Raw genomic sequence first — 14,509 nt, forward strand, 5'->3', positions numbered from 1 at the left:
CAGTTACTAATTGGGCATTATGTAAAATTGTGGATGTGTAACCGATGTGATTCTGCAATCTGCATTTGGGGTAAAATTAGGAGTTCATAACCCACTTCAATCTAATGTATGAAATATGATATGTCATGAGCTTTGTAATGTTGTGAACAACCAATAAAAAAATAATAATAAAAAAAAATAAGGTCTGGGAATGTGGCTCAGTGTTTAAGCACCCTTAGGTTAAATCCCTGGTACAAAAAAAAAATTACATACAGTATAATTTACCCTTTTTAATGTACATTTGGACAAATGTATATAGTTGTAATTATCACCACAAGTAAGACATAGAAGAGTTCCAAGCACAATTGCTATTTAAATGTCAATTCATGAACAAGAATTTATTGGCTATTAATGCATCTAGTAGTCACTTATTAGTCTTTGGGGAAAAGCAGGTGAGTGTGAAAAGGCAGAAATAAAAGGTATTATGCCCATCTCCAAAGAACTTCCATGATGTAATCACTGATACAGCTTCATACACATGAACCAGGCAAGTGAGGGAAGAAAACAAATAAGCAATCTACTAGGCAATAATCTCCATGAGATGTGGATTCTAGTCATGACATTGCCATCATGTGACCTTGAGTAAGTCATTTATTATTTCTCACCTGGGTGGGCATTGCTAATGCAATAACTGGAAGGGATCGTTCCAAACAATCTCTAAGGTTCATGGTAATTATAAACACATGTGATTCAGGTAGTGAGAGTTCAGAGTGATGATGGACAATTGGGAGGCTGGAAACGGCTTTTACAACATTGAGGAAGTCAATGGATTGACTCCACAGGGTTAGTGAATCAGGTTAAGTAGGAGGGATACAACATGGACCTGATAGAGGGGTATGAACTGTCATGGAGCTATCATGGGAGCAAATGCATAAATGTTGATCCAATTGAACAAAGAAGAACTGCAAGGTGTTATGGAAAAATCTAATGAGATCAAGATTTGAATTGTTGTGAGAGGGAGGGAGAGACATGAGAATTGAGAAGCTTGGTTGTCTCTCAAGAAAAGTCAGGAGTGACACCACAATGACAGTGATCCACAACAATCTTTTACTGAAAACTTGCTGTGTGCATGCCCTCTCTGAGCCTGGGGATATGAGAGTACAAACCCTGACCTTTTAGTTATTTATTGATCTTTAAAGCACCCCAAAATTTAGTGGCTTAAAATAGCAACCATTTTATTTGCTTATAATTCTGTGGGTAGCAATTTGGGCTAGAATCAGCTGGGTGGGTGTTCTATTCATCTTTCCTAGCATCCATCATGCAGTGACAGTTATGTTACAATGTGAATGGGGCTAAATGATCTGAGATGGTCTTAGTCACATGTCTGATGGTTGACTGTTGACTGAGCCTCTCTTCACATCATCTCTTTTGCTAGCCAGGCCTAGTTGCTTCAGGGTTCCCAGGGAGCAAGAGGGAAGCTATAAGACTTTAGACCTAAGCTCAGAAGTCACCCATAGTAACTCACACTGCATTTTGTTGGCCAAATGAAAACATGAGAACATCCCAGATTCAAAGAGTAGAGAAACAGATTCTCATTCTCATTCTCTCTCTCTCTCTCTCTCTCTCTCTCTCTCTCTCTCTCTCTCTCTCTCTGTATTGAGGATTGAACTCAGGGGCACTTAACCCACTAAGCCACATCCACATCCTTCTTTTCTTATCAGTTCAGTTTTGTAATGTTTGCTCATTAATTGAATAGTATACAGCAATTCTCCTTCATGTATTTGTGGAAGATAAGATGTAGAGAACTTGAGGGTTCTTACAACTCTGCAAGTGGCAGTTTAGTCATATAACTGCAAATCATGTGTGTATGAAATTGCTCAGAGTAAGGAAATATGGCATTAGGTATCAAAGTGAATAGATAAGACAGGATTTGCTAGACATGGTGATGCATGCCTGTAATCCTAGCAACTTGTGAGGCTGAGGCAAGAGGATTCCAAGTTTGAGGCCAGCCTTGGCAACTTGGCAAGTTCCTGTCTCAAAATTTAAAAAAAATCCAAAAGTCTGAAGATATAGTTCAGTGGTAAACCATTCCTGGGTTCAACCCCTAAGCACCAAAAGTAAAAAAAAAGACAGGATTTAATGGGGGAATATGGAGTAAAGGATGGAGCCCAAAACAGTGGTGTTTGGGGCAGGGGAAGGGAGGGTCTCTTGCTGAAATAGAATTTGCAGAATTGAAGAACTGGCACAGGCAGGATTGGTGGGACAAAGAGGGAAGGATGTTTCTGTTGTGAAGAAAGGTTTCAGGAAGGTTTCAGGTGAATGTAAATGTTGGAATGTCAGTGGTGCAGAGAAGAAGCCATAAGGAAACAGTTGAAGTGGGAAGAGACTGTGACTAAAGAATTAGCACAAGCCAGGTGTGGTGGCACATGCCTGTAGTCCCAATTGGCTCAGGAGGATCTTGAGTTCAAAGCCAGCCTTAGCAGTGAGGCCCTAGGCTAGTGGTTAAGTAGCCCTGGATTCAATCCCTGGTACCAAAAGGGGAAAAAGTTAAAAACTAGCACAAAGGAGTGTTTTGGGGTAATGGAACTGTCTGTACATTGATTGTAGTGATGGCTACACTGATCTATGTGTTAAAAAGCACAGAACCAAAAAATTCCAATTTACTGTATATATTTTTTTAAAGTCAATAGGTCATTTTCTTTTAAGTCAATATTAATTTATGTATTTACTATAACAATTCCACCTATCACTAACAATAGGGTATTAAATTAAAATAGGTACACTATGATAAGAAACAAAACATCATTATCAAATCACAATTCAAATTAAATGTCAAGAGTCATCTCTTTAAATAAATAAACATTCCCAAAAAGTTAAATAAATTTGGATGTTTATTTCCTTAAAAATAAAATTATTTTACTAAATTGTTAGATGGCATGATATTTCATATAGCAATTTGTATAGTAAAACAAATATAAGTACAACATTAATCCTAGGAAAGAGTTATGTGAAAGAATGAGGATGTCAAGAACATCTATGATTCTTACTATAATTTTAAAATTTTTACTAGAATGCATTCATGTATCATTAGTATAATTTAAAATAGAATAATTAAAAGGATTTTTAAATCCTTATAGATTTAAATGGTGATATTTTGCAAATTGCAACATCTTTCCTTCCACAGGCCTTCCATTGTCCTTGGAAGTCTTAGTTACTCTACTTACCAGGTCAGGCTCGTATTCTACTCAAACCTAATGTCTTGCTCATAGGGGGCATTCAACCAATGTTTGCTGAACTGTATTGTACCTGGCAATGTGGAGAAAAACGACAAATGATCACTAACAAAACTTATAATCTAGACAGACTAAATCATGCTTTAATTTTGAATGAGGCAATTACTAAGTGCTAATGACATGCTCAATAATTACAATGGTAGACACAAAAATTTGGAAGACAGCAAGACAAACACAACATAATGCCAGTGGTGTGGAGGTTTTAAAGCCTAAAACAGGTAGAACCCAAACCAAAATCAATTATTACTGGCTCCCTAAGCCATAAAACTACAAAATTCAACAGGGCAAGAAAAAGAGTAAAAAAGGGGAAAAAAAACTAATCTGTATTGAGTTTCTGTGTGTCATACACTATATTAGACAGTAATGCAGTTGAAAATTTTAGGACTCAGATTTCAGGTCAGACATGTAAAGCCCTGGAAAGCCAACATTTTCTCCCTTACAACAAGAAAGAAACTAGACAAACTAGAAGGGAACTACTTTCCTTGGAACTATCAGAGAACTAAGGTCACAGAACAAACCAGTATCCTGGTATCTGGAGAGACAGGGGCCTGAAAGGAGACAGATTTGAGCACACGAGCCTATAAATATTAAACTAGAAATTCTGACAAATTACTAGAGGCCAGAGTGTGAAGCTCCTGAGTTCCACAAAGGGAGGTTTCCACCTTCTTGTGAGCTTTTCCTCAGGAATTGTGCCAGGCTCTCACAGTGAGGATACGTGAAAATTCTTACAGAAAGCTCTCATGGTAGTACTGGCAGGCTGAGGAAATCAGCACCCACTGAGAAACCCAATGAACCCCTTTTTCTTTATCTCTGGCACAGAACCAAAGGCTTAATCCTCAGGGGAAGGGCTTTAAGACCTATAGCTTAAGAACACTGGTGGATACCCACTGCAGCTTGGGGGAAAGGAACCAGGGGAAAAAAAAATAAGCTTCTTCATCTCTGGAGGAAGAATAAGAAATCTTGTAAGACCCAGGTTTTGCCTAAGAATCAGGCTTAATCAGATCATCAGAGAACTCTTTCCTCCCCTACCAATCACCACCTGGCAAATCAGCTACCTGGATAAAAACAGCAGAACATGATTGGGTGAGTTGTATAAGGTAGCTCTTATGATGTAGCACAAAGGAAAAACCCAAAGCCATGAAAGAGTCAAAATGAAGTTATCACTAGAGATACTGGAAATCTCTGGTGTCCATAGCAAAAATAAACATTGAAAAAAGGCCAATTTCTGACTACATTAACAAAAATCTTCACATTAAAGGCCTAGGTAAAAGGAACCCATGTTCTTCTCCAAACATATAGAACATTTACCTCAGCATCTCCTGCCTATGGTTAGCTTTTAGTATGTTTATAAAAAAAAGCATAATAAAAGGATAAAAAATACTCCAAGTGACAAAACAATCATCAGATACAAACTCAGCATGATGCAGATATTTGGGACTACTGGAAATGAAATTTAAAAGAATTGGGGCTGGGGATTTGCCTCAAGCAGTAGCGCCCTCGCCTGGCATGCGTGCGGCCCAGGTTCGATCCTCAGCACCACATACAAACAAAGATGTTGTGTCCGCCGAAAACTAAAAATAAATATTAAAATTCTCTCTCTTTAAAAAAAGAAATTTAAAAGAATTATGTTTTATATATTAAAGACTTTAATGGAAAAAGCAAAGCCAGGTGCAGTGGCATATGCCTGTAATCTCAGCAACTCGGGAGGTTAAGGCAGGAGGATCCTAAGTTCAAGGCCAGCCTCAGAAACTTAGTGAGACCTGAAGAAAATTTGTGAGACCCTATCTCAAATTAAAAAATAAAAATGCTGAGGATGTGTCCCCGAGTTCAATCCCTGATCCTTGGTACCAAAAATAAAAAGTATGATATATTAAGACCAGACAGATAATTTTAGCAAACCTATAACAAAGATCAGATGGAAATACTAGAAATAAAATACAGAGTTAAAAAATGGGGGACTGGGGTTGTGGCCTAGTGGTAGAGCACTTGTCTAGCACGTGCAAGGTGCTGGGTTCCATCCTCAGTACCACATAAATAAATAAATAAATACAGAGATGTATTGTGTCCAACTACAACTAAAATATATATGTGTGTGTGTGTGTATATGTATATATATATATATATATATATATATATATATATATATATATATACATATAATGGGCTCAAGAGTACAGCCAAGATCAGGTCAATAAAAATTAGAACAAAAAGAGACAAGAGTGAAAAAATAAAACAGCATTGAATAACTATGGGACAAGAACAAATCTGTAATTGGAATCATAGAAGGAGGAAAACAACAGGACAGAAAAAATATTGGAGAAATTAATGGCTAAGAACTTTGCAAAATTAGTGACAGATAAGAAACCAGATGTTTAAGAAATTCAGAGTGCCAAGTAGGATAAATATGAAAATAAGTTTTAAAGCCACACCTAGGCATATCATATTCAAGCTGCTGAAAATCAAAGATAAAAAGAAATTCTTAAAGGTAGCCAGAGGAAAAAAAGACACATTAGCTAGAGGGAAACAGGATTCAGAATTATAGCAGACTTCTCATCAAAAACCATGCAATAATGGAGTAATATGTTCAAAGGTGGGGAAAAACTTGCCAACGTAGAACTCTATATCCTACAAAATGTCCTCCAAAGTGAAGGAAAAATGAAAACTTCCTCATACAAACAAAAACATAATTTACTGCCTTCAGACCTGCTCTAAAAGAAATGCTGATGGAAATTCATCAGGCAAGGTGGGAAACTGGCATGAACAAAATTAATGAGCACGGAAAAAAATAATAAATGGGGGCTGGGGTTATAGCTCAATTGGTAGAGCATTTGCCTTGCATGTATGAGGCACTGGGTTCGATCCTCAGCACCACATTAAAAAAATAAAGGTATTATGTCTGTCTACAACTAAAAAAGAGAATAAATTAATGCAGAATATAACCTTTTATTTTAAAATGTTAGAAAAACTAATTTTCCATATACTCATCAAAGGACTATCTTGCAAACAGGCCTTGTAAAGATAGCAGCCTAAAGCCTAGCCTACTAAGTTAACTGTTTTCTTTACCAAACCAAAACAACAACAAAAAAATATCAACAGCCATCATTATACTTAATGATGAAGGATGGAAGGCTTTCTAAGAATGGAATAAGTGGTTCTCTCTCACTATTATAATTCTGAAAAAGAAAAAGAAAGCCGGAATACTGATATTGCTTGATTTAAAGACTATAAAGCTATAGTAATTAAGATAGTGTGTTAGGACTTGAGTTATGGTTAAGTAGTAAAGCACTTGCCTAGCATGAACAAAGCCCAGATTTCAATCCCCAGCAACACCAAAATACAAAACAAAAAAACAAAAAATCAGAAGTATATCTCTATGAGGCATTTCTGGTGGGGGGGATAGAAATATTTTTTGTGCAGGAATAGCTCTGACCCAGTCAATTTGGGAAGGAGTCCATGCAAATTCACATTGTCAATACCATATGTTATTTAAAAAAAATATTTAGCTGGGCATGGTGGTGTGTGACTGCAATTCCAGCAGCTCAGGAGGCTGAGATAGGAGGATTACAAGTTCAAAGTTAACCTTAGCAATTTAGCAAGGCCCTAAGCAACTAGTGAGACAACCTGTCTCAAAATAAAAAAATAAAAAGGGGATACAGCTCAGAACAAAAAACAAAAACAAAAACAAACCCAACAACAATGAAAAAAACAAAACCATTTAGCCAAACACAGTGGTGTATGCTTGTTATCCTAGTGGCTCAGGAGGCTGAGGTAGGAGGATAGCAAATTAAAAACTAGTCTCAGTAATTTCGCGAGGCCCTAAGCAACTTAGCAAGACCCTGTCTAAAAATAAAATATAAAAAAGGGCTAGGGATGTGGCTCAGTAGTTGAATGCCTCTGGGTTCAATCCCAGGTACCAAAAAATATTAATTTTTCAAATAGGGAAATATATCTACATAGCTTAAAATTCAAAAGGTATGCATAAAAGTTTATGTACCATCCACTCCCTGGCCATGCATGCCCCCAAATCATCAGTGTCTTGAATGCTCTTCCAGAAAAAAATTTGTCTATATATTTAAAAATGTATGGGCTGGAGATATAACTCAGTTCAGTTGGTAGAGTGCTTGCCTCACATGCACAAGGCCCTGGGTTCAATCCCCAACACCACAAATAAATAAATAAATAGATAAATAAATAAATAATAAAAATTAAAAATATATATTATTGCCCTCATTCACTATTTATTTCACATAAATGTGGCATACAATACATACTGTTTCTTGCTTTTTCTCACTCTGTACTCCAGGAGATCATGCAATATCAGTGTGATACTCCACTGGGGTATTACAAGCAATATTGCTATTATAAGCGATATTTCAATTAATATGGAAGTATCTGTTGAATAAATTTCTACAGGTATTTGCTGGGTCAAATGATATTCATGTTTATAAATTTTGATGGCTCTTTCCAAGTCACTGACTTTTAAAATGTCAGGGATTTTTCATTTTTAATTTTTATCCTAGGAGGAAATAGAAAAGCTAAGATTCTATCACCAGGTAATTTTCTGGAAGAATGTACACCTCTAAGCTGCATAAAATGAGCCTTGTACTCAACTTTCCTACATGTGCTTTGTAGGATTCAATTGCATCTTTATGTAATACATTTCAGGCCTCCAGCTGTTGTAAAGTCTATGTTAGTTATGTGAAGAATGTTACCTCTGAGATCTTCATGAGCAAAGGTCAAAAGCTGATGCCCCAAATTGGTGGTTCCTGGCCACTGACTTCACAGTACAATGCTGGATTCTTCGCTGCAACCACAAGAAAATTTTAAAATCTTGACCAAATAAAACATATCTACAGAGATTCCTTTGTTGTTATTACAATGCCCAAAGAAGGATTTCTTAGATAAAAAATTCTAAAATACATAAAGGTTTCAAAGAGAGTTTGCAAATGTTTTCTCTCATCTCTTAGTTGGTAGTTGATTCCCAAATTGTACATCTTTTTGCTTAACTACAAAATCTACTTTATTACACTAGGATTTTTGTGATAAAGGTTGAATGCGGGTTGAGGAAACCCAGAGGTTCCTTTGATAATAGCTACACAAGATTAGTGAGCAGTTTAGCCACTCATATAAGAATATTTATGTTCAGGGGTGGGGTTGTGGCTCAGTGGTAGAGTGCTTGCCTACCATGTGTGAGGCACTAGTTTCAATTCTCAGTGCCACATATAAATAAATGAATAAAATAAAGGACCATCAAAATGTAAAAAAAATTTTTTAAAAAGAATATTTATGTTCAATATCACACTGTCGAAAAACAAAAACAAAAGAAAACCACACTGTCTCCCTTTGGCATTCTCCTAGAGAAACTATCACTCTGCTTCATGCTTGGTAGAAGAGAATGTGTTACTAATAGCACGATCATATTACTTAGTTGCTAGAAATCACTATATTCAGAAATGGGTATTTAATAAAATTTATCAAAAGTTGAGATCTAACATCATTAATTATTATTCATTACTTCAATACTGGCCCCAGGTTTTTATGCATCTTCTTGTATCCCTACCTTTGAATGGTCCCCTCCTGCAATGACTCTGGGCTTGGCCAGGGAAGCACTTGTGTGCTTTAGCTGATGGAACAACGGCAAACTTGACAAAAGCAGACACTTGAAAAGTACTTGTATACTGGTGCTTGCTCTCACTTGCTACTCTTTGAGACTAGCAATGTTAACAAACCAGCTAGAGGAGACCATGTGGAGCAGAGATAAGTAACTCTAGTTTAGGAACTCCTACTGAGACCAACCAGCCTTCTAACCATCAGATGTGTGAGCAAAGCCATTCTAGATCATCCAGCCACCAACTAACCACCCTCTTCACCTAAAAAGCTAAAAGTAAATTTGTTAGTTGTCTCAAAGTAAAAAAAAAAAAAAAAAAATTAAAAAAGGATAGGGATATTGCTCATTGGTTTAAGCACCCCTGGGGTTCAATTCCTGGTACAAAAAAAAAAAAAAGGAAATATGTTTGTGGCTCAGTACATATGGCAAGGGGAAGAGAACACTGGTATTTCCGCCATGCAGTTTACTCTATACCTGAGAAATAGTTTCAAATACAAAAACCTCCAGTATCTGGTCTGGGTGCAAACCCAGTGACTCAGGAGGAGACAGGAAAATTGCAAGTTCAAGGTCGGCCTACCAACTTTCCAAGAACCTGTTTCAAAATAAAAAAAATAAAAATAAAAAGGACTGGGAATTTAACTCAGTGGTAAAGCACTTCTGGGTTCAATCCCCAGTACCACAAAAACAAAACAAAACAAAACAAAAAACTCTAGTACCTGGATGAGAATAAATAAATATGTAAGTATTGAAAAAATGCTTAAGTCTTCCCAGATTCTCACAAATGTGCTGTCTGCCATCACAGATGGCACACATACAAAAAACAAAAAACATGACAAATTTCCATTTAGTCACTGAAGTATCTTTATCATGATATATTTAAACCAAAGTCTTATACTTGACGGTTTCATTTCTAACACTGAACAACAACTCAGTTTCCAGGAATTCCTTTTTCTCCCAATTACATTTTTTTAACCCATTTGACAGGGGCTTAGTGAAAGCTGAAAAAAACTCCCTTAATGTAGCCTAAAAAGCATCTGCTATATAAGCCTAATTAAACCTCTTTCTAGAAGCATACAGAAGGACCAGCTTCTTCTAGAATCACAGCATTTTAGCCATGTTCATGGTGGACACTAAAAAAAATTTAAGCTAGGTGTGGCAGTGCATGCCTGTAATCCCAGAGACTTGGAAGGCTAAAGAAGGAGGATCACAATTTGGAAGCCAGCCTCAGCAACTTAGTGAGGCCCTCGGCAATTCAGTGAGACCCTGTCTCAAAAATTAAAAATAAAAAAGGGCTCTGAATTTGGCTCAGTGGTAAAGCACCTCTGGGTTAAATCACTTGTACTAAAAACAAACAAACAAACAAAAACTTCTTACAACCTACACATTTGGGCCAGAAACTTTGCCTCCATTGGCTCACAAGGTGCAACACCAAAGAAATGAATTACTTAAACCATTTTTGTTTAGGCCTCACCACATGCTTTCCTGGATTAAACACACATATCATGTGGTTTAAAAAAAGTGAAAAACACCTTCAGCAGCCTCCCATTGTCCTTGGAATAAAACACAGCTTCATAATGAGGTCCCATAAGGCCCTGTCAATCTTCCCTGGCCTATCTCATCTCTTTCTCTAGGTCCTAGCCAAACTTCTCTGGGTCCTTTCCATGTCTCTTTCCCACCTGAGTGTCCTCACAACACTTGCTATTCCATTTGCCTAGCAATTCCTTCTCTCTACCTTTTACCTTGCTTATTCCTGATCATTCTTTCTTCTTCTTCTTCAATATTTAGTTGTAGATGGACAGAATACCTTTATTTTATTTATTTATATGGTGATGAGGATCAAACCCAGTGCCCCACACATGCAAGGCAAGTGCTCTACCTCTGAGTCACAACCTCAGCCCCCCTGCTCATTCTTGAGTCTTCAAGGACACCTTGTTAGAGTGCCTCACAGAGGAATTCTACCTCTTTCTTGCTGTGTGACCTTGGACAAAGTATCTCTGCTTCACCTTTCTAAGCCTCACACCTCAGTGACATAACCTATGTGATTAGCACAAAGGAAATGATTAACAAATCATTGCTGCTGCTGTTATTATCCCATACAATAATCTCCATCATTTCACCTAGTACAATAGCAATTAAAACATTTATTTGTTGAAAAAATAGAAACACCCTCTTGGATCCCACCTTAATGCCTAATATTTTTCATGCTATTTCCCCCGAATATGCCATTTTTAAAGGGAAGATGAGATGAATGTTTATGGAGCATCTATTACCTCAATTAATTCTCACTACCACCTTCAGAGATGCGGTTTAGCAGACGAAGAAACTAAGGCAATGTTAAATTCAGAGATGTGGTTTAGAAGATGAAGAAACTAAGGCAAAGTTAAATAACTAGTCAAGATCAAAGGTAGAACAAGGATTCCATTCCAAGTTGGCCTGAGGCCACAGCCTGGGATGGATGAATGACACCAAAGGCTTCCAAAACACATGAACCTCATCATCTAAGAGCAGTGGGCCTCAATGAAGACATATCTTCATATTCATATCCATTCAAATGACTCCCAGATATCAACTCTTCAGATCCTTAAACAAGCTGGTATTCCCAGCACCCTTAGGAACCCCTTCAGTAGAACACTCCTCTCCCTAACTATGAGAAGATTCCTTACTTTCTTTCCATTGGATACTGAGCTCTTAAGAGGAAGAATATTTTTCACCTCTTTTACCCCTAGCAAATAGAATGCACCCAATACTTGTTTGTTGAATGAATTAAACTGTTAGAGAATATATTATGACTGCAAAGTTGAGGAGTAAATTTTCACAACAATATTAAAATCTGGCATAGTTAGGAAGAAACTTGACAAAAATGGTGAGAAAAGGGGGGTTTAATCTTAAACACTTTTACAATTGATAATGATTTCTATATCTAGCACCAGAGATTCCACATGATTTACAAATGTGTACTTCATAGCTCTAGGGCCCTGCCCCAATACCAATACTCTGCTATACCTGGTGTCTGCATCTGAGACACTTCACAATAGGATGGCCTTGACAAGTACCAATCTCTCAATGGTTACTCTCAAATGATTGGGGAAAATAAACAGCAAATGACAAAGCAAATAAAATCAACTGCTGATAACTGGTGACCTTGGGTAAAGGGAATACAGTAAGTTTTTTGTACCAATCTTGCAACATTTTTGTAATTATAATGTTTTATCAAAATTTGTTTTTAAAATCTAAAAAAAGGATAATATTAATAAATTTCCCAGGAAATTCCAGCACACAAGGTCCAGTGTATTGGCCATGCTGGTACCATATTCTCTTATTAACTGTTTCAAAAACACATTCCAGTCTCCTGTCTATCAGGCAGTATCAAGAGAAAGGAGCTCCTTGAGTAGCAGGGCATAACCATGACTTCTGGGTTGGAACAGAGATTAAATTATTGCTGCTTTCAAGTATTTATGAACTCACAGGTGTCTCCTATTGGTCAAAACCCCAGTACAATTTCCCCATACCAGGCCAATTATTTTCTTTAAGGCATACTAGAACCCCCCAGGACCCTCAGGGGCCTGTCATCATCCTCAGAGGGACAGCCCTCTGAGTTCTTACCTTCCTTTTCCCAAGCCTAGCTAAGGGATCAGGCATGTTTTTCTCAGGACCCTTCTTTCTTGCCCAACATAAGCACAGAGACAATGGCAAGAGCTTTGTTGTTACTGTCTATGGAAAGACCTATAGGGAGGAAGCAAAAATAACCATGGGGAATTCACAAACATTGTAGAAAACAGAAAACTCAAAGCAGTATTACTAGCTCTGTAATGACCACTTGACAGCAACATCTTATTCAAAACTTCTAACCACTCATGCCAGATCCTTCCCAACCTACAAACCAGAATGCTTTAGCTTTCTCAGATACTGTAACTGGAACAACAGAAACTTGTGAGCCATTCCTGTGTCCCAGTTTCAGGAGAGTTCCAGGGCTGGGGATGAAGCTCAATAGTAGAGTGCTTGCCTAGCATGCACTGGGCCCAGAGTTCAGTTCTCAGCACCAGAAGAAGAAAAGAAATTGCCAGGACAGTGTCAGATGTGGATCACCAAACACCCACCTCTCACCTATAAAATAATGTAAATCAAGTTCATAGCAAATTATTCCCAATGAGAGGTTTTTTTTTTCTTCCTCATTACTTTGCAGTGCTAGAGATCAAACCCAAGGCCTTGTATACACTAGGCAAGTGCTCTATCGCTGAGACACATCTCCAGCCCAAGATTTTCTAAAATGTAAGTTAGCATGTGACTTCTATTTTTCTTAGCTCCTGTGTTGTACAAGCTCCATGAGGAGGTAGATACATTATGCACCATGGTAATGTTCAATCTCATTTTTAAAAATATTTATTTTTTAGCTGTAGTTGGACACAATACCTTTATTTTGTTTACTTATTTTTATGTGGTGCTGAGGATTGAACCCAGGGCGTTGCAATGCTAAGTGAGCATTCTACCACTGAGCCACAACCCAAGCCCCCTCAACATCATTTTTACTCTGATTCTCTGCACCCCTGATCAAGGCTTGTTAAAGAGAGCATATCTTCACAAACACCTGATGCATGATGCTTCCTGACTCTTCCCGAAACTCCTTCCCCCAACAAGATGCTTGCTTAGTTCCAGGGAAGTAATAAAGAAGAGATGGCTTTATGTAGTTTAGAAGAGAAATGGGTTGTTAAAATTGGTGGAACACAAGAAAGAAAAGATAAACCTTATTAAAGAGCTGGGTATGTAATGTCTGTAATCCCAGGGGGTTAGGAGGATGAAGCAGGAAGGATCACAACTTCAAAGCCAACCTCAGTAACTTAGTGAGACTGTCTCAAAATAAAAAGGGTCTCACTAAGTTGCTGAGGGCCTTGCTAAGTTACTAAGGCTGGCCTCGAACTCGTGATCCTCCCATTTCAGCCTCCTGAGTCGCTGGCGTTACAAGGTGTGCCACCACTCCAGAACAAAATTCACTTTAAATGAAAGAGAAAATGGTTTGTTATGGAGGTAGAATACTCCTAGGCAAAATAAGAAAAATCTATTTTCAATCACACAATGCTATATAAAAGCACAAGAACTACCCTGCTAGAAGGTTAGGAAGGCTGGAACCCGCACTCCCAGTTATCTCCAGATATGAAAATATTAAACTAAAAATGCGCTTTGTTCAGCCGACTCTGTTCTCATCTGCCCCCCATCCCCCAACCCCCAGGCGGATGAGAAGTGGCTGCAGGGAAGGTATTTAAGAGGTGAACTACTCTGGGAAAGTTGATTCTGGTTTGCTTAAACTGAACGACAATGTTGTGCAACCAGTTTTTCCCTAAAATTCCCCCCCCCTGCTTTAGAGAGAAGCAGTTATCTTTATCAGACTGAATACAGGGAATGAGGTCGCCTTCCCCTCCAGGCCATTGGAATCACTGTCAACACGGTTTTGATTTTTTATACAATCAGACCATGAAGGGGAGAGGGGAGCGGGGATCTCATTCTCAGCTTTACAGATGTACGCATCTAACAGGAGTAGGGGGGAAAAATTAAAATCCTCGAGCGCATCTGAGGCTACCGATTTCCTGGCAACTCGGAAAGCCAAAGGAGCGGCCAAACAAGTTTCTTGACAAAT

General features: G+C 37.9%; 1 protein-coding gene across 1 annotated transcript in view; it reads right to left on the reverse strand.

The window, feature by feature from the left end:
* The window catches only part of Jade3 (jade family PHD finger 3), a 118,420-nt gene extending 115,201 nt beyond the window's left edge, over window positions 1–3,219 (reverse strand). Inside the window, exon 1 of the mRNA XM_026413740.2 lies at window positions 3,204–3,219. The gene's annotated coding sequence lies outside the window, so the exon portion shown is untranslated. The remainder of the gene's footprint in view (window positions 1–3,203) is intronic.
* Between the last annotated feature and the right edge of the window lie 11,290 nt (window positions 3,220–14,509).

The sequence above is a fragment of the Urocitellus parryii genome, chromosome X (genome assembly GCF_045843805.1).
Source record: "Urocitellus parryii isolate mUroPar1 chromosome X, mUroPar1.hap1, whole genome shotgun sequence".
Taxonomy (NCBI): domain Eukaryota; kingdom Metazoa; phylum Chordata; class Mammalia; order Rodentia; family Sciuridae; genus Urocitellus; species Urocitellus parryii.